Genomic DNA, 21,238 nt, shown 5'->3' on the forward strand with positions numbered 1-21,238 from the left:
TTTTGTCGGATGGCAGGCGCAAATGTAAAATATTACGATATACTTGGTGCGCAATACGGCGATCCTCGCTTGTGGTGGTCGGACGTTGTCGACTGGAACCTAGACGACCAGTACGCCTTCCCGCATGTTCATATGCAGCCAACATCGGACAACTGTCACAGCCGAATCAACTACAAGTCTGGACATTGCACGATTCGCTCGCCTATAGTGTGTACGTGAAAAAGGTACAACATCTGAACATCTCAGACAGTGCGAGAATGAAAATATGGTGCATGCTATATGTCTCCGCCTTTAATTTTTGAAGACATGTTATGCTACTACGACATTTACACCGTCTGACAGAACTTTCAGAGACTGATTTTATTCTTGGCGTAAACGGGACGTCTGCGCATCAACTACGGTGGCAGGTTGAACTAACAATCGTAAACAACAGTTGTGCATTCGACCAGTAAGTTGTGAGCAGGCAGTTTTAAGTAATTGACGTGCGACCGTAGTGTGTCAACGTTGTTGTGTCACAAATCAATATAGATTAACATCTCTAAATCAGGTATTCTAGACATTCTTCAGAATGTTTTGAAGAAGAGAAAAGTGTCTGTAAGGTTTGTCCTGCACACCCTGACCCCTGAACAAAATCAACGACGCAACTTGATTGAAATGCGAAACGTGGACAGTTGTTTCTGGAAAAAATAGTTTGTGATTATGAGACTTGGTGTTATCAATGTGAGCCTAACACAAAATTGACAAAATGAAGAATCAACGTTTTGACGACATAACAGACATCCAAACCAATGTTACACGTGAGTTGAACAACATCCTAAACAAGGTCTTTTCTGACAGTTTCACGTGGTTGTATGAATGTTCTGTGCTTTGTATTCAAGTGGGAGAGACTATGTAGAACATCTGAAGCATTAATATCACCATCTTAACATTTCTCTATTTTTTATCAATCAAGTCTCGAACCAGTTCTAATAGCGGGCTATCCCCACAAGCGACCTTGCTGTGTGTTGTGTAGGGTACTTCGTGTAGCACCTCCATTTCCCTCCTTTCCTGTCCCAGTTATAAATACAGAAATACACAGTTAAATGGCTGTTTATTCTTGAAAAAAGTTCGCTCGAATTGTTCAAAATCTTCTTCAAACGAATCGCGATCAACTGTGGCCTCGTGGCATGGTGCATTGTCATCCATAAAAATTCCATCGTTGTTTGGGAACATTAAGTCCATGGATGGCTGCAAATGGTCTCCAGGTAGCCGAACATAAGCATTGCCAGCCAATGATCGGTTCAGTTATCCCAGAGGACCCAGTCCATTCCATGTAAACACAGCCCACACCATAATGAAAGCACCACCAGGTTGCACAGTGCCTTGTTGACAACATAAGTCCATGGCTTCGTGAGATGTGTCCCACACTCGAACTGTACCATCAGCTCTTACCAATTGAAATTGGGACTCATCTGACCAGGCCATAGTTTTCCAGTCGTCTACATTCCAACCGATATGCTTACCAGCCCAGGAGAGCCATTGAGGGCGATATCGTGCTGTTAGCAAAGGCACTCGCGTCGGTTGTTTGCTGCCATAACCCATTAACTCCAAATTTCACGGCACTATCCTAACGGATACGTTGGTGGTACGTCTCACATTGATTTCCGCAGTTATTTCACGAATTGTTGCTTGTCTGTTAGCACTGACAACTCTATGGAAACGCCGCTGCTGTCGCTCGATAACTGAAGGCCGTCGGCCACTACGCCGTCAGTGGTGATGCCTGAAATTTGTTATTCTTGGCATACTCCTGACGCTGTGGATCTCGGAATATTGAATGCTCTAACGATTTCCGAAATGGAATGTTCCATGCATCTAGTTCCAACTACCATTCCGCGTTCAAAGTCTGTTAATTCTCGTCATTCGGCTATAACTACTTCGGAAACATTTTAACATGAATCATCTGAGTGGAAATGACAACTACGTCAATGCACTGCCCTTTTATAACTTGTGTATGTGATACTGCCGCCATGTGTATATGTGCACATCACTATCCCATGACTTTTGTCATCTCAGTGTAGTCCGCGGGAAGAACGGTTGTCGATAAGATTCCTCATGATCTCGAATTCCTCTGACTGTCTCGTCATGTTTATTTCGCGAGATGATTGTGAGAGGAGCTTATGTGTTTCCTAAACTTAGAGTTTTAATAATTTAACCTGTCCGTGATGGCTGCGTCTGTAGTCTGATGGACATCTTGGAGATGATTTCGTACTTACTGAACAAACCCGCAACGCAACATGCAGCTCTGCTTTGCACCTTTTCTATATTAATCTTGCCGGGCAAGAGTTTCGACGTATTTAAAGATCGAAATTAGAATTATATTAATACCGTCAGCTGCCCACGGGCGTTGATATAGATCAACGGGGACAGGTGAAAATGTGTGCCCCGACCGGGACTCGAACCCGGGATCTCCTGCTTACATAGCAGACGCTCTATCCATCTGAGCCACCGAGGGCACAAACAATAGTGCGACTGCAGGGACTATCTCGCGCACGCCTCCCGCGAGACTCACATTCTCACCTTGTACGTCCACACTCTACATTCGTAGTGTCCCACCCCAACACACTGTTACGGGACTTGGAAGAATGTCTTCCACGAGTAATGAGTGTGTTTGGGTGTGACACTAAGAATGTGATTCTCGCAGGAGGCGTGCGCGAGATAGTCCCTGCAGTCGCACTACTATAATCTGTGCCCTCGGTGGCTCAGATGGATAGAGCGTCTGCCATGTAAGCAGGAGATCCCGGGTTCGAGTCCCGGTCGGGGCACACCATTTCACCTGTCCCGCGTTGATCTATATCTACGCCCGTGCGCAACTGACGTTATTAATATAATTCTAATTTCGTTCTAGACGGCTACAGGTCATCAGTGGTATCTGTTCTTTCGGACATGTCGGAAAGAACAGACACCAAATCCATACAAGTATATTTAAAGATCGGTCATACGAAGATTCAGTAAGGTACTTCTCTCATGAGTGAATTTAACTTCAATAACATTCTTCCAGTGGAAACCAGTCGGTCATCAACTTTATCGACAATTAGTGTAACGCTGATCAACTTACTTACTTAGGGGTCGCTCTGGAAGCAAATTCCAAGGAGTTGACTGTTATTACTGTCTCTACTTATTGATCTCAATTCGTATAATCGTACAATAATGGGCTCTTCCACCTATTTAGGTACAACATCTACATCTACATGACTACTCTGCAATTCACATTTAAGTGCTTGGCAGAGGGTTCATCGAACCACAATCATACTATCTCTCTACCATTCCACTCCCGAACAGCGCGCGGGAAAAACGAACACCTAAACGTTTCTGCTCGAGCTCTGATTTCTCTTATTTTATTTTGATGATCATTCCTACCTATGTAGGTTGGACTCAACAAAATATTTTCCCATTCGGAAGAGAAAGTTGGTGACTGAAATTTCGTAAATAGATCTCGCCGCGACGAAAAACGTCTTTGCTTTAATGACTTCCATCCCAACTCGCGTATCATATCTGCCACGCTCTCTCCCCTATTACGTGATAAAACAAAACGAGCTGCCCTTTTTTTGCACCCTTTCGATGTTCTCCGTCAATCCCACCTGGTAAGGATCCCACACCGCGCAGCAATATTCTAACAGAGGATGAACGAGTGCTGTCTCTTTAGTGGACTTGTTGCATCATCTAAGTGTCCTGCCAGTGAAACGCAACCTTTGGCTCGCCTTCCCCACAATATTATCTATGTGGTCTTTCCAACTGAAGTTTTTCGTAATTTTAACACCCAGGTACTTAGTTGAATTGACAGCCTTGAGAATTGTACTATTCATCAAGTAACCGAATTCCAACGGATTTCTTTTGGCACTCATGTGGATCACCTCACACTTTTCGTTATTTAGCGTCAACTGCCACCTGCCACACCATACAGCAATCTTTTCTAAATCGCTTTGCAACTGATACTGGTCTTCGGTTGACCTTACTAGACGGTAAATTACAGCATCATCTGCGAACAACCTAAGAGAACTGCTCAGATTGTCACCCAGGTCATTTATATAGATCAGGAACAGCAGAGGTCCCAGGACGCTTCCCTGGGGAACACCTGATATCACTTCAGTTTTACTCGATGATTTGGCGTCTATTACTACGAACTGCTACCTTCCTGACAGGAAATCACGAATCCAGTCGCACAACTGAGACGATACCCCATGGGCCCGCAGCTTGATTAGAAATCGCTTGTGAGGAACGGTGTCAAAAGCTTTCCGGAAATCCAGAAATACGGAATCAACCTGAGATCCCCTGTCGATAGCGGCCATTACTTCGTGCGAATAAAGAGCTAGCTGCGTTGCACAACAACGATGTTTTCTGAAACCATGCTGATTACGTATCAATAGATCGTTCCCTTCGTCGTGATTCATAATGTTTGAATACAGTATATGCTCCAAAACCCTACTGCAAACCTACGTCAATGATACAGGTCTGTAGTTCGATGGATTACTCCTACTACCCTTCTTAAACACTGGTGCGGCCTGCGCAATTTTCCAATCTGCAGGTACAGACCTATCGGTGAGCGAGCGGTTGTATATGATTGCTAAGTAGGGAGCTATTGTATCAGCGTAATCTGAAAGGAACCTAATCGGTATACAATCTGGACCTGAAGACTTGCCCCTAAGGTATCTAATTCTAAGAAACTCATGCTTGCAGCTGCTCGTATTTCAAACTCTGGAATATTCCATTCGTCTTCCCTGGTGAAGGAATTTCGGAAAACTGCGTTCAATAACTCCGCTTTAGTGGCACAGTCATCGGTAACAGTACCATCAGCACTGCGCAGCAAAGGTATTGACTGCGTCTTGCCGCTTGTGTACTTTACATACGACCAGAGTTTCTTCGGATTTTCTACCAAATTTCGAGACAATGTTTCGTTCTGGAACCTATTAAAGGCATTTCGCATTGAAGTCGGTGCCAAATTTCGCGCGTCTGTAAATTTTAGCCCATCTTCGGGATTTCGCGTTCTTCTGAACTTCGCATGCTTTTTCCGTTGCTTCTGCAACAGCGTTCGGACCTGTTTCGTGTACCATGGGAGATCAGTTCCATCTCTTACCAATTTATGAGGTATGAATCTCTCAATTGCTGTTGCTACTATATCTTTGAATTTGAGCCACATCTCGTCTACATTTGCATAGTCAGTTCGGAAGGAATGGAGATTGTCTCTTAGGAAGGCTTCTAGTGACACTTTATCCGCTTTTTTAAATAAAATTATTTTGCGTTTGTTTCTGGTGGATTTGGACTAAACGGTATTGAGCCTAGCTACAACGACCTTGTGATCACTAATCCCTGTATCAGTCATGAAGCTTTCTATTAGCTCTGGATTGTTTGTGGCTAAGAGGTCAAGTGTGTTTTCGCAACCATTTACAATTCGCGTGGGTTCGTGGACCAACTGCTCGAAATAATTTTCGGAGAAAGCATTTAGGACAATCTCGGAAGATGTTTTCTGCCTACCACCGGTTTTGAACAAGTATTTTTGCCAACATATCGAGGGAAGGTTGAAGACCCCACCAACTATAACCGTATGAGTGGGGTATTTATTTGTTACGAGACTCAAATTTTCTATGAACTGTTCAGCAACTATATCATCGGAGTCTGCGGGTCGGTAGAAGGAGCCAATTATTAACTTAGTTCGGCTGTTAAGTATAACCTCCACCCATACCAATTCGCACGGAGTATCTACTTTGACTTCACTACAAGATAAACCACTGCTGACAGACACAAACGCTCCACCACAAATTCTGCCTAATCTATCTTTCCTGAACACCATCTGAGACTTTGTAAAAATTTCTGCAGAACTTATTTCAGGCTTTAGCCAGCTTTCTGTACCGATAACGATTTCAGCTTCTGTGCTTTCTATTAGCGCTTGAAGCTCAGGGAGTTTCCCAGCACAACTACAACAATTTACAACTACAATTCTGACTGTTCCTTGATCCAAGCACGTCCTGTATTTGCCATGCACCCTTTGAGATTGCAGCCACCCCGTACTTTCCCGAGGCCTTCTAACCTAAAAAACCACCCAGTCCACACCACACAGCCTCCGCTACCCGTGTAGCCGCCAGCTGAGTGTAGTGAACTCCTGACCTACTCAGCGGAACCCGAAACCCCACCACCCTATGGCGCAAGTCAAGGAATCTGCAGCCAACATGGTCGCAAAACACGTCGCAAGAACAAATTCAGACCCTCCACCCGGCTCTGCACCAAAGGTCCACAGTCGGTTCTGTCAACAATGCTGCAGATGGTGAGCTCTGCCTTCACCTCGTAAGCAAGACCGGCAGCCTTCACCAAATCAGGTAGCCGCTGGAATCCTCAGATCCAAAGCGACACACGTCATTAGAGCCGACATGTGCCACCAGCTGTAGCTGGCTGCACCCTGTGCTCTTCATGGCATTCGGAAGGACCCTTTCCACATCAGGAATGACTCCACCCGGAATGCACACGGAGTGCACACTGGATTTCTTCCCCTCCTTAGCCTAAGGGGCCCCATTATGCGCCTAACATTGGAGTTCCCAACTACCAATAATCCCACCCTCTGCGATTGCCCGGACCTTGAAGGCTGAGAATCATCCTCTGAAACACGGCATGCAGCTGCATCTGGCTCAGCCAGAGACAGTACCTGAAACCTGTTTGTCAGACGCACCGGGGAGGCTTTCTGATCAGCCTCCGGGGACGTCTTTCGCTGCCTGCCACGCCTTGGAACGACCTCCCAATCAACCACAGGCGAGGGCTCAGCCCCACTGCGGGTAGCAACCGGGGCATCCACAGGGGCAGACCGATCTGGGGACAGACGGGACGAGGTTGGCATCCCCTTGATACTCAAGTCCGGCTCCCCACAGTGGTGCCCATTGGCAACAGCCTCAAGCTGCGCGACCGAAGTCAGCGCCGCTTGCAGCTGTGAGCGAAGGGATGCCAACTCAGCCCTCATCCGAACACAGCAACATGTTAGATTTCATGTTACGCGATCTTGGTTGTTTTTTTTTTCTTTTCAAACTGTCACGTAACTTACGTAAAAAAGAGTAAAATAAAATCCGAATAAATCAATCCCCATCGGCTAATGAAATGTTAGTCAATGCCAGAGATTACTAATACTTAACTACTTACATTGCTATTTCCTATGTTAAATTGTACGCATAGCTAAATGAGAAGCCACTGTGAAAACGGGTTGGACTCCACTGCAGACGAGAGGACGCTCTGTAAGGCCATAAAACCAGCATTGAACCAAACATTACCTCCATTCACAGAATCGATGCTCGTCCACGTGCCACAGGAGACGCCAGGCAGGTATACGGTCAGGACGGACTGTTTTCTGAAAGAAGGACACCATGGTGCAGAGCCTTTGCGGAGCCTCTGAAGCCATACGGTGTGGGTTATATCTCCATGATGTACAGGACAACACAGTCCGTTTCTCGATAGTTGTGTGGTCACAGGCAGCATGCCGTTTAATGGCAAAGTCCCAGAAGATATGCCACTGTGCAGAGCAACTGCATGTAGTCAAAATTCTCCGAAAAACACAGGCTGTTAAAGACACCATAAAATGGAACGAGAACAGGAAGTTTGAGGCTCCTTTGAAGATCGTGAGACGCCAGCTCCTTGGCCTGGTGCCGACAAACTGAATGTTTAAAGAAGTGTAAAAACTGCCACCATCGGTTCACATAAATAATTTAGAAGTGGGAATAAGGACTGTGACTCTACTTATAGAGGTTCTTCCGTATTGGCCAGTGCACAAGAATGGATAGAAGATGGCAGTGAGTCAGACACATTCTGGAGCACCAAGACTAACAAGTTTTTTAACTGGTTAACCAGAGGAAAAGTGAGTAACAAAGGGAGACCAGCGTCTTGTATGACAACTTCTTACTGATCAGCACTACAAGAATTAGTTTTCAGGCAATTGTAAAGGACATGAAGCCTAAAACGCAGAGCACAGACTTTCCCTTGTTGGAAGCGTCGACAGAGAGTTACTTCTGTGGCAGACTTCTCCAGGCTCATCTGCGACGAGAGGCCCTCATCTGGCTCATTTGAACTTAAACACGGACAGAGAGGAGTTGCTACGGAGCCAGTGACTGATTTTGCAACCACATCACCCGCTACTTGCAGATTATGAGTATGGTGAATCCAGCCACAACAGCGAAGCGAACTGTAGGGGAAGACAAATTATTTGTAACAACTTTCAGTAATTTCAGTCTTCATTCTGTAGACTTGTTTACAGTTAGAGGTTCAAGATGCCTTCAACTCCAGCAATAGATATATTCTCTCTCTACGCACCTTCGGCAGTCAGTCACGGAACGACACCAGTGATTGTAAATGTTTTGTCCATATATGCATTCCCCTGAATCACATTCCAGATTCCTATGCAGATTTCCCAAGGCATTAGGTTATTGATTTAAATTATTGTTAAACTATTTCTTATGAACTGTATTACATACGTGTAATAAACTGACTTCATGGAAATCTTTGTTTGATTTCGCAGTCAGATGAATCACTTTATCATTGTTCTGATGGGTGACGATTTACTTATGTCAGATATACAGGGCCAAATTAAGATATTTGATCAAAGATACCAATTAAGGTACTCCATCCACACATCGTTTAAGGCAACATAACCTTACACCTGCGCCAAATTGCAAACTTCTGCAGAGGTTCCTGTATTTAGATTACTGTTTTTTGGCGTTATACACAGTACTTGTGTCATCAGCGAACTGCCCCAGGGAGCTGCTGATGTTATGTACCACATTAGCTTGGCGATTATCCTCACAAGGGAACCTCCTCATCGCACCCCCCTCAGATTTAGTTATAAGTTGGCACAGTGGATAGGCCTTGAAAAACTGAACACATATCAATTGAGAAAACAGGATGAAGTTGTGTGGAACTATGAAAAAAATAAGCAAAATATACAAACTGAGTATTCCATGTGAAAGATAAGCAGCATCATGAAGATGTGAGATCAGGAGTGCCGTGGTCCCGTGATTAGTGCGAGCAGCTGCGGAACGAAAGCTCCTTGGATCAAATCTTCCCTCGAGTGAAAATTTTAATTTTTTATTTTCAGACAATTATCAAAGTTCAGGCACTCACACATAATCAACTTCCCTCTCCAAAGTTCCAGTACATGTTCAGATTTGTTTGGACATATGCAGTATTTGACGCTCTACACACGGAAAAATTTGAAAACGTTAGAAACATATGTTTTGACAGAGCACAGGGAAAACTGCGCGACTGTGAAACTGTTGCATTCATTTGTTGCAGTTTATGTGACAAACTCTTATGTTTTCATCACTTTTTTGGGAGTGATTATCATATCCACAAGAAAACCTAAATCGGGCAACGTAGAAGAATCTTTTTATCCATTCGCCAAGTGTACAAGTTAGGTGGGTCGACAATATATTCCTGTCATGTGACGCACATGCCGTCACCAGTGTCGTATAGAATATATCAGACGTGTTTTCCTGTGGAGGAATCGGTTGATCTATGACCTTGCGATTAAATGTTTTCGGTTCCCATTGGAGAGGCAGGTCCTTTCGTCTACTAATCGCACGGTTTTGCGGTGCGGTCGCAAAACACAGACACTAAACTTATTTCAGTGAACAGAGACGTCAATGAACGAACAGACAGATCATAACTTTGCGAAAATAAAGAAAGTAAACTTTTCACTCGAGGGAAGACTTGAACCCAGGATCTCTCGCTCCGCAGCTGCTCACGCTAACAACGGGAACCCAGCGCTCCTGAGATCACATGCTCCTTGATGTTGCCTATCTTGCGCATGGATTACTCAGTTTGTATATTTTGCTTATTTTTTCATAGTTCCACACAACTTCTTCCTGTTTTCTCGATTGATATGTGTTCAGTTTTTCAAGGCCCATCCACTGTGCCAACTTATAATTAAATCTCAGGAGGGTGCGATGGGGAGGTTCCCTTGTCAGGATACGTTTACCTGCGAACTGCTCATACACGATTCTTTTCCCGGTTAAGACTTAATTATTGGATAAGTAATGGAGTTTGTTATCTCAATAATCAACTAAATAACTAAAATAATTTATTTTTAACTTGTTGGCACGTAACCATTTTATGTATTTTAGTTTAGAAAAAAGAGAAAGTTAGTATATGTCCATCGATGTCCAGCGGTAGACCATCGTTGATCTTTTGGATGGTATTTTATTTGTTTTCCTAGTTTTGTGAACTTCGTGTGTTTTGCCTTAGGAGGGCACTGAATTATAGCATGTATGTGGGATTTTACTGCAGGCTCAATAGTTTTATTCAAATGTTAAGGGTACTGAAGTTTAGAGATTCTGTTAGGCTATGCCGAAATTCATACGTGTAAGAGCTAGGAGTTTAGCGAGAATGAGCGAGGCAGAGAGAAAACTTTCAGTTAATTCAGAAACAGTAGACAGTGGATCAGACATTGAAGTTCAGGAGGAGAATTTTCAACATGTAGATTTCAGTGAGTCATAGGGTGTAGGATAGCAAAGTGAAAGAAATCTAGGGAACCAACGAATTCAGGAACAGGATAACGAAGAAATTTCAAAAGTTGGGCTTAGGAAAGAGGATGACAGAGAAAATTCACGTGTAGCGGAGAATTCCGTAGTAACAGGCCGCGTAAAGCCAGCATAGGGTTGTGTAACTCGTGAGCCCACACCTCAACAACCAGAAACATTCGATCTGCAGAGTTTCCTCATTGAAAAATTCAAGAAAAGCGAAAATTTATTCAAGCAAAGTACGGAAAAAGTAAAGAAAAGCAATGAAAAATTCGATACACAATTCAAAAAAGTTAGAAGAACGATTCTAGAAAAATGAGGATTCATTTAAAAATGAGATAAAATGAATGAAGAACGATTTAAGAAAAGCGAGGAAAAAAGTGACCCACAATTTGAAGAAAATAGAAAGCAGTTAACAGATAAAATTGTTAGACAAAATGATTGATGACCAGAATAACGAGGTACAGAAACACCTCATGAAGAAGGTAGATGAGCAAGCACAATATTTTAGTACGAAAGTAGATATGTTGATGCAGAATACAAAAGGGACCATAGACGATTTAAGGAAAGACATTGATGTCTACACACAGAAAATGGTCTCACAGAAGAATATGTCATGCAAAGTCATCGAACAGTATTAACCACCGCCATCGAGCAGTTATCGACACGCAACGAAACAACATTCGAGAGGACAGTTCCAGTAGACCTACGCAAGCAAAAACGAAAATTAGAGAAATGGTACAATTCAAGGAGACAAAGGGCCACACTAACTGAAGGAACAGAGAAATATTAGATGCACTAAAAAAAACAGGAGAGCAGTAGAAACTAGAGCAGTAATTGAAGAAAAAATGAGACAAATCAAAGAGAAGAGGAACAAAAATCGCTAGGAAGAGGAACTAAGAGGACTTACGGACAGGTTATGTCACATCAAGGGAGCGGGGGCAAGGGGGGCACCGACATATTCAACTGTACCGGCAGTCATCACCACAACCGTCGAAACTTTATTGTGTGATGTAGATGAAAAAGAGATCAGAAAACAATTTGCGTCAGTGCTAACATATGCGTTGTTTCCGCATCGAACCGCTTACACCAAAAGATTTGGATTGAACAGATCTAAGAGGCATTACATAAATCGCCCCCACATCTTTTGAAGATTAAATTTCTCTGCGTACACCTCAGAGAAAAGGCAGCAACAAGAATTATAGTGGTTCCAGGAATGCTTTGGGCACACGAAAAGTTGAAAGACGCATTTATTTATGAATACTGCTCAAAAGTAAAACAAGGTCAAGTTAATCCGGGAATACTAATGATGGAACATTATCCAGATTTTAGGTGGCACAACCCAGTTCAGTACTTTATGTATATGGTCGGCAGCAGGAGTAATCCGATTTTTTTTTTTTTTTTGGCGAAATTACCACGTCAAACACAGAGACAGATTGTAACAGCAGAGGGTATCAGTACATACTAGTCACTGTGGAATTCAGCTCCTACTTTGTAATGCTTTCACCTTTGAAGAACAAAACTGATAGGTCAGCAACAAGAGCTTTCAACAACCACTTTCTTTATGCAGTTGCAAAAGTGAGGAGGGTTCTGTTAGACCACGGGCCACAGTTTGGATAAAAGTATTGGAGGGACTTTATGGAGCAAAAGAAGGTACAAACAGTCTATATATCACAATACCAACCAGCCTCAAATGCTGCAGTTCCAATAATGAGAGGATATGTATCTGGCACATTGTCAAGATGTGATCAATGACTTACTTCATCAGGATAAGATAAGGTCTGACTAATAAACACCTTGAGATCAAATTAGAGACATTGTGGATCACCACCTATTAGACACAAACGCCACAAAGAAATTGTAAAATTTTCACTGGAGATAATAATTGCAAAAGCTGAAAAGAGGAAGGGAAATTGAGAGGACTGATCAGAGAGATTAAGCTTACTGCAAACAACAAAGTTTTACTACAGTCATGGAAGTGATCCGAGAAGAGGCAATGTCAAGCAGCAAGTTGAGAAAATGAAAATAAAATAAGCTGGGTAAGATGGTAGGATGTGTAGGGAGGCCACAGTAAATTTGGGTTTACAGGTGAAATATTGCAAGTGCACACGTAACTGCGAGTTGTCTACTAGGTATCGGAAGACTTCTCTGGGATAACCACTAGTGATCTGGCAACAGCTTGTTGTAAGTACCCAATGAGTGAGTACCAGGCGAACGTGTGTTTTGTAGCTGTGTGATGCAGTACTGGTGGTGACAAAAACATGGAAATACCAAAAACGCAACACATTACCATGCCTAATACGGTATAGGGAAACCGCTGACATTCAAAACAACTTCCAGTCGCCTCGTAATTGATAAATATAGGTCCTATATTATTTTCAAGTCGATCTTATACTAATCTTTCCGAAAAATAGTTTGCAAGTGCAGGCAACTATAACGGAGGTGGAAGCGTTCTCTCGAAAGAAGAGCACAAAGGCTCAATAAATATTTAGCTCTGGCAACTGCAGTGGCCAGTGCAGATGTGACAATTCTCTCTCGTCTCATAAAACCAGTCCTCGACGACTCGAGCTGTGTGAACAGGGGATCTGTCGTCTTGGAACACAGCCTCCCCATTGGGGAACAATGTACAACGGGAAGGACCTGATTACCAAAAATAGTCAATGATCCTTGGCAGCAATGCGGCAACCATGGGTCCCAAGGAATAACACGATGTGGCTACCCAAATCATCACCAAAACCCCGCCATGCTTCACTCTTGGGGCGTAGACTCGGCAGGAAGTTGGAAACGGTGTGAAATAAGACACGTGCGACCAAATGACTTTCTGTTATTGCTCTATAGTCCACTTTTAGGTTTTAGCATCACGTTTTCCTGTTACGGGCAGCTGCATCACTGATGAGTGGTTTTGTGATTCCAGCTCTCTCGTGTTCTTTCGGTGCTGAGGGGGTTCGCGAGTGCGACATTGAATTCTGCAGTGAATTTTGCAGCTACCGTCTTCTTACTTTTCGCCACAATCCTCTTCGATTGCCGTCTGCCAGCACCACTCAACACACACTTTTGTCTGCGTTATGACTTGGCGGATGCTTTCCCTATATGCAGCATGAATCTTCGATACGGTATCACTTGAAACACCAAACACTTCGGCTACCATAGTTCTAGAAGCACCCACCTTACGAGCTCCAACAGTTGGCCCAATTTCGGATTCACTTATTTCCAACATAACAACACAAACCACTGTTCTGATAATGTTTTGAGGGCATTTCTGTCGTGTTCAAATACCACAGCGCAAACTGCAACGCTGGCTAGCATCTGAATTTATGTTCTAGCATGCATTTTTCGCGGTGTTTCCATATTTTTGTCCACCCCTAGTAACTGTGTCATAAACTTAAGTGAATACATCGACGGAATACATAGAGTATTCACAAAAACAGCAGCCATAAATCCAGATGTTTGCGAGATATTTGTCACAACAATAGAAATAATTTGATGACACCCGTAGTGACTACTTGGGCTGCCTAGTAACCAGACGAGCTTATCTTCACAATAGGTACAGCAGCGGAGCTTATCCTCACGACATCCATAACTATGGTCGATTTTCTTCTCACATGACATTCGTTCGGCCTGAAATCTCACTGACTGGAGCAGAATGGTCTTCAGTGATGAGTTCCCCGATGACCAGCGAAAACGTGTGTGGAGACGCCCCGAGCAGTGTCGGGATACCAGCCTCACTGTAGTCCGCCATAAGACCCGTCACCTGGGAGTGGGGGTCTGGGGTGCCACTTCTTTTCATGGCAGGACCCCTTCGGTTGTCATCTGCGGCACACTTACAGCACAGCGATACATAGACGATATTCTACGATCCGTTTTGTTGCCCTTCATGGCAAGCCAACCTGGACTTGCATTTCAGCAAGATAATGCTCGCCCACCCACGAAGAGAGTTTCTACTGACTTCGTATTTGTCAAACCCCACCTTGGCCAGCAAAGTCGCAGGATGCCTGCCCAATTCAGAAAGTTTGGAGAATTACGGACAGGGCCCTCCAACCAGCTCAGGATTTTGACGAGCTAAAGTGGCAATTTGACAGAATTTAGCACGATAGCTCTCAGGAGGACATCAACAAGCCGAATAACTTCTTGCGTAAGGGCCAGAGGTGGACCAATGCAGAACTGACTTGCTCAAGTTGCGAAGCTCTTGCTGTTGAATGAATCATCCCACCGATTCTACAGATTGATGCCAGACCCAGTTCAACGATTCCACACCAGTGGATTTCCTGTCTCACTATCACAACGCTTGCATGGTATATATAGATGGATCAAAGTCTAGTAACGGCGCTGGTAATGCCTATTCGGTACGATGAAGCAAACGACAAGCCCTATAGAAGCTGGAGCCACAGAGCAGTTGCCATTTTTGAAGCACTGATATTCGCACAGACGACCACAGCAGAAACAATAGGGAATTTTGAAGCTAGAATTTTGACAATTGGTATTTGGTTTCTCGGTTTGAAATAAAGAACTACATGTTTCAGAATTTTTGCAGATTTAACCACTATGGGGGCGAAATAGTGTGTGAGTAATTATTAAAGAACTGCTAAAGGATTTTTAAAGCTTCATCCATAGAAACTTGTATTTGATTTCAGTCAGAAACTAAAAAAATAATGTGTTTCCGTGTTTTTGGAATTTCAACTCCTAAGGGGCGAAACAGGGGATGAAATGTTTTAAAAAAATACTTCATTATGAAAGCATCGTAAACATAGATCTACTAAATTTTGTATTTGGCTTCTCAGTTAGAGATAAGGAAATACGCATTTCAGTGTTTCTGGAAATTCAACTGTTAAAAGAGATGAAGTAGATGACAAGAATTTTTTTGAAAACATGACATTACAAAAATATTTTAAAGCTAAACCTAAGAAAATTAGTGTTTCATTTCTCGGCTAGAAATAAAAAAGAAAAAATCTTTCGTTGTTTTTGAGAAGGCAGTTCCTGAGGGTGAAATAGGGGGTGAAAATTTTTATGGAAATATTTAATTATGAAAGCATTTTTAAGCTAAATCTCTGAAAATTTGTATTTGGCTTCTTGGTTAGAAATTAAAAAGTACGTTTCAGTGTTTTTGAAAATTCGAAACTTAAGGGGGTGAAATAAGATCTGACTTATTCTCTGACTCATCATCGACCAGCTCAAACCGCTATGGACAGAGTCTTGAAATTTGGAAAAAGTGTTGAACTTATATTCAAAGCATCATTTAAGAAAGGGTTGTTGGAAATTCCACTTCTGAGGGTGTACAAAAGGGGATAAAAGACTATGTCAAAATGTGTTGCTATTAAGGCCATTTTGATGATAGACCTACAAAAATTGGTATTTAGCTTCTCAGTCGGAAATTAAAAAAAATAAAAATGCGTGTTTCAGCATTTTTGGAATTTCAACAACCAAGGGGGTATAATAGTGGGTAAAAGGTTTTTTTTTTCTCAAATAAATCATTTTCAAAGAACTACTAAAACATTTTCAAGCTTCATCTATGAAAACTGGTATTTGACTTCTTGGTTAGAACTAGAGCAATATATGTTTTAGTGTTTTTGAAAATTCGATCCGTAACGGAGTGAAATAGGGGATGACAATTTTTAAGATGACATTTAGCTAAATATATGAAAATTAGTATTCCACTTTTTGGTTAGAAATAAAGGAGTGTGTTAGGGAATGAAAGTTTCTATGGAAATACCACTACAAGAACTCAAAAGTAGCATTAACAAGAAATCCTGACTCCAGCTACCAGAATCGCTTTTTAGTCACCAGTGCATTCGTTAGAGACCATTCTTCTATGGCCTTAATTAGCCTGAATAGTTTAGAAGTTGTTGACATAAAAATTCAATTAAAGAAGAAAATCTGCGTAGAGCATACAATCTACGCGAGCGAAGCAGTGGGCGCTGAGTTAGTGGTACAATAAGACACAAACATCGAGGAGCTTCACGGCAGTTACAGCACAACCGAAATTTAATCATTGTATGTTCAACACACACCTGTATCGGCTCAACCTAAGCGCTAACCCTCGATATATTTTCGAAGAGGAAGAATATCAAGATCATATATACCTGCAGTGTCCTCGGAACACGTACACCATGTGATCAAAAGTATCCAGACACCTGGCTGAAAATGACTTACAAGTTCGTGGCGCCCTCCATGGGTAATGCTGGAGCCGGCCTATGTGGGCGAGCGGATCTAGGCGCTTCAGTCCGGAACCGCGCGACTGCTACGGTCGCAGGTTCGAATCCTGCCTCGGGCATGGATGTATATGGTGTCCTTAGGTTAGTTAGGTTTAAGTAGTTCTAAGCTCTAGGGGACTGATGACCTCAGATGTTGAGTCCCATAGTGCTCACAACCATGGTAATGCTGGAATTCAATATGGTGTTGGCCCACCCTTAGCTTTGATGACAGCTTCCACTCTATCAGGCATATGTTCAGTCAGGTGCTGCAAGATTTCTTGGGGAATGGCAGCCCATTCTTCAAGGAGTGCTGCACTGAGGAAAGGTATCGATGTCGGTCGGTAAGGCCTGGCACGAAGTAGGCGCTCCAAAACATCCCAAAGATGTTCTATAGGATTCACGTCAGGACTCTGTGCAGGCCAGTCCATTACAGGGATGTTATTGTCGTGTAACCACTCCGCCACAGGCCATGCATTATGAACAGGTGCTCGATCGTGTTGAAAGATGCAATCGCCATCCCCAAATTGCTCTTCAACAGTGGGAAGCAAGAAGATGCTTGAAACATCCATGTAGACCTGTGCTGTGATAGTGCCACGCAAAGCAACAAGGGGTGCAAGCCCCCTTCATGAATAACACGACCACATCATAACACCAACGTTTCCGAATTTTACTGTTGGCACTACACACGCTAGCTGATGACGATCACCGGGCATTCGCCATGCCCACTCTCTGCTATTGGATCGCCACATTGTGTACCGTGATTCGTCACTCCACACAACCTTTTTCCACTGTTCAGTTGTCCACTGTTTACGCTCAGTACAGTACATGTAGTATTGCATCAAAATAATCCTGTTAGCGATTCACGTCGTAAATGGTAGTATAGGTGATTAAAAACACTTGCTAGTTGGGCTCAGTTCTGAGATACCACCATCCATTCAGTTCTTCGACGGTCACGTCAGTGATAGTTTCCGTCACTTTGGTCCTGTACCTACATGCGTTCATATATTAAGATAAGAAACTTTTCAGTATCCATTATACCAAAAGGCATGTTGTACGACACACCTTCTAAAACCCCAACCGAGCGACGTGGCTCAGTGGTTAACACACTGGATTCGCGTTCGGGAGGACGACGGTATAAAGCGGCGCCCGGCCATTCATATTTAGATTTTTCGGGACTTCCCTAAAACGATTATGGCAAATACCAGGATTCTTCCTCTGAAAGGCACGGCCGATTTTCTTTCCCATCCTTTCGAGCTACGTCTCTACTGACCTCACTGTCGACAGGAATTAAAACCCTAATCTTCCTACGTTCCTTCTTTCTAAAATCTCATCAGAAAGTAGTCTGGTCGTCGGTCCCATGTATACGCAAGTAGTCGTACGACTGATTTGTTTGCAGATTGCAGTGTGAACGCTGTATTTGTGTTCCAACAGTTGACGCGATGCACTGCGACTTTCAGGGTGTCCAAAATTAAAGTTCCAGTTTCAATACGCTGTAGAAAGAGACCCACTGCTCAGAATGACGTCAGATTTCAACGGCAGGGAGAAATGTCATAGACAAAAAATAAAATAAAATAAAATAAAAACAAAATAAAATATATTAAATAAAAAAATTATTAATAGATGGCGCTGTAAGCGTCAGAATACGTACACTAAAAGACGCGCGGCACACGGCTATTCCTCAATTTGTGTCCGAGACGCTCAACATTACTGTCTCGATGAAGTACCGCGCGCTGCTGGTAAGGCTCATCTACAACAACGGTCACTGTGGGCCAGTGGCCCTGCTAAAGTTTGGACACTCAAGGGTATGGTGAAATTGATTACAAAATTCTAAAAGACAGGTTCTTTTGAAGTGCAGTGTGACGGAGGAAAGCAGTTGATCCGATGTATGTCGATGTGGTAACAGCATTGCAGAGGGGGCCTAGAGGTGGTATGCAAACAGTATTGTACGTGGAATTGCCGGGAAGTTGGACATGCCTGCGAGCACGGTGCTGTCCACACAAAATCACCCATGTTCAGAAGTTACTTCGTTCTAACCTGCCAGCAAGACAAACGGAATTTCTTGACCGCGTGGAAGTGGACAATGAATGGCCATGGAACACTCTGTGGAGAGACGAGGTCCATTTCCATCTCCAAGGACGTGTCAGAACTGGCTACGTAAAACGCACACGCACGTCAACCAGCGGCACTTCATTCTGCAAAGTTGGCTGTGTGGTGTGGGTTGACGGCATCGCTGATCGCAGAGCCGTATTTTTCGAGGACATGGGTCCTGCGGGATCCGTTACCTGTACCGTCACTGGTAAACGCTATGAGGGTCTTCTGCGGAGCAACGTCATTCCTCTTCAACAGCGTGAAGTACGATCATTTTTATGCCAGATGGTGCTCCTCCCCACATTGCACAGACAGTGAAGCGGCTACTGTAGAGGAATTTCGGAAATGATAGAATTATCAGCGGCTATTTCCCTACAGGATCTTAATCCGTGTGACTTCTGGCTGTAGGATTACCTGGAAAATGTGGTGCTCAGTGCTCCAATTATGAACGTAGCTAAACTGAAGGCGAGCACTGTGCAACACATTCTGAACGTGACCACCGAGACACTCTGATCTGTTGTGGAACATGCTGTGTCTCGATTTCGGCTTGCATCAGATAACGGTGCACAGTATATTGAACATGTCTTGCGCCAGTCCCACGACAGTTAGAAAGCAATGTCATTTTGCTTTCTTTGATGTTTTTGGCCCCAGGATAATTAAAAATCGATGTCATTTTGCTTTTTATGCGGCTTTCGGCCTCAGGAAAACTGAAAATCGATTTTTCACATCCGGTGTGGTACGACCATGCCATCGTGGACGGACTTACCTATCCAACAGTGCCGAAACTCGCACATTCTGCAGTACGGCTGGTATCATGTGCAACTCAAACAATAGCCGTCGTTTTGAGATTCACCTGTCACTTTCAGCCGACATCACTTACCTTAAGATGTTTACAGCGCCATCAATTCATTAAATTTTATTTAATTTTTTCCAATGATTTTTACGCATCCGTCGATAATATTCTGTTGACATTTGAGGTCACTTTGAGCAAAGGTTCACTTTCTACAGCGTTTTAAAGCTGGAACTTTAATTATGGACACCCTGTACTCATAAAATATACTCTACGCTCAGAAAAGGGCGGTCAGACTGTTATGTAATATCATTTCGCAAACTTCGCAGTAGGCCGTTGTGCGGGAATTCGTACATATGTTTCATCATGAGGTTTGTTGTTGACAGTATTGACTCATTCAGAACAAACTGAACATTCATTGAGTGGACACTAAAAAGAAAACCGATATACACTTGGATAATCACCCGGCATAATGGTATGGGGTCCCATTGGTTACACGTCTTGGTCACCTCCTGATCGCATTGACGGCACTTTGAACAGTGCACGTTACATTTCAGATGTGTTACGACCCATGGCTCTACCCTTCATACGATCCCTGCGAAACCCTACATTTCAGCAGGATAATGCACGACCGCATGCTGCAGGTGCTTCACTGGTCTGTCTGGATACAGAAAATTTCCTTAAGCACTGTACAGTAAGGTGTACATTCACTACTCAGCAGGTTTCATTTTCAACAGGCTTCTAGCAGAACTGAAAGAAAATTGTACACTAGAAATTTGTGCCGGCCGAAGTGGCCGTGCGGTTAAAGGCGCTGCAGTCTGGAACCGCAAGACCGCTACGGTCGCAGGTTCGAATCCTGCCTCGGGCATGGATATTTGTGATGTCCTTAGGTTAGTTAGGTTTAACTAGTTCTAAGTTCTAGGGGACTAATAACCTCAGCAGTTGAGTCCCATAGTGCTCAGAGCCATTTTTTAGAAATTTGTGTTAAGTTCCTATGGGACCAAACTGCTACGGTAATCGGTCCCTAGGCTTACACACTACTTAATCTAACTTAAACTAACTTACGCTAAGGACAGCACACACACCCATGCCCGAGGGAGGACCCGAACCTCCGACGGGGGGTAGCCGCGCGAACCGTGGCAAGGCCCCCAAGACCGCACGGCTACCCCGCGCGGCAGTACACTGTTACATCTGAAAAACCACTGTGGAGTGCATGTCAGAGTGTGCTTAACATGGTATCATATAATAGGATTTCTTCGCATTCCGACTTCATATGGAGCGCGTGAAAACTGCTTAAATGCCCAGGTGGGTGTTGTTATTAGGCTAATTTTGTCTTTATGGTCCTTATCGGGGCGATGTATAGGGGACTGAAAAATATCCCTAGATTCTTCTCTTAATACAGGTTCTTTAAATTTTTTAAGTAGGCTTTCGCGGGACGGTTAGCGTCTATCTTCAAGAGATTGCCAGTTCAGGTTTTCCCGTGAGACACTCCCTTGAGTCAAACAAATCAGTGACTAGATTCGTCGTGATCTTCTTTGTATAGATTGCCTGTTAGTCCTGTTTGATACGAGTGTTATACACTTAAGCAATATTCAAAGATGGGATGCACAAGTGATTTGTAAGAAGTCTCCTCTGTGGAATGACTGCTTTTC

At 43.4% G+C, this 21,238-nt stretch overlaps 2 non-coding genes across 2 annotated transcripts; one reads left to right on the forward strand and one right to left on the reverse strand.

Annotated features, from left to right (window-relative positions):
- Nucleotides 1-2,417: 2,417 nt before the first annotated feature.
- Trnat-ugu lies at nt 2,418-2,492 on the reverse strand. Its single transcript has one exon. It is a non-coding gene; the product is annotated as a tRNA-Thr (tRNA).
- A 234-nt stretch (nt 2,493-2,726) lies between these two features.
- Trnat-ugu lies at nt 2,727-2,801 on the forward strand. The gene has a single exon. It is a non-coding gene; the product is annotated as a tRNA-Thr (tRNA).
- The last annotated feature ends 18,437 nt before the right edge of the window (nt 2,802-21,238 follow it).

The sequence above is a fragment of the Schistocerca americana genome, chromosome X (genome assembly GCF_021461395.2).
Source record: "Schistocerca americana isolate TAMUIC-IGC-003095 chromosome X, iqSchAmer2.1, whole genome shotgun sequence".
In the NCBI taxonomy this organism is placed as follows: domain Eukaryota; kingdom Metazoa; phylum Arthropoda; class Insecta; order Orthoptera; family Acrididae; genus Schistocerca; species Schistocerca americana.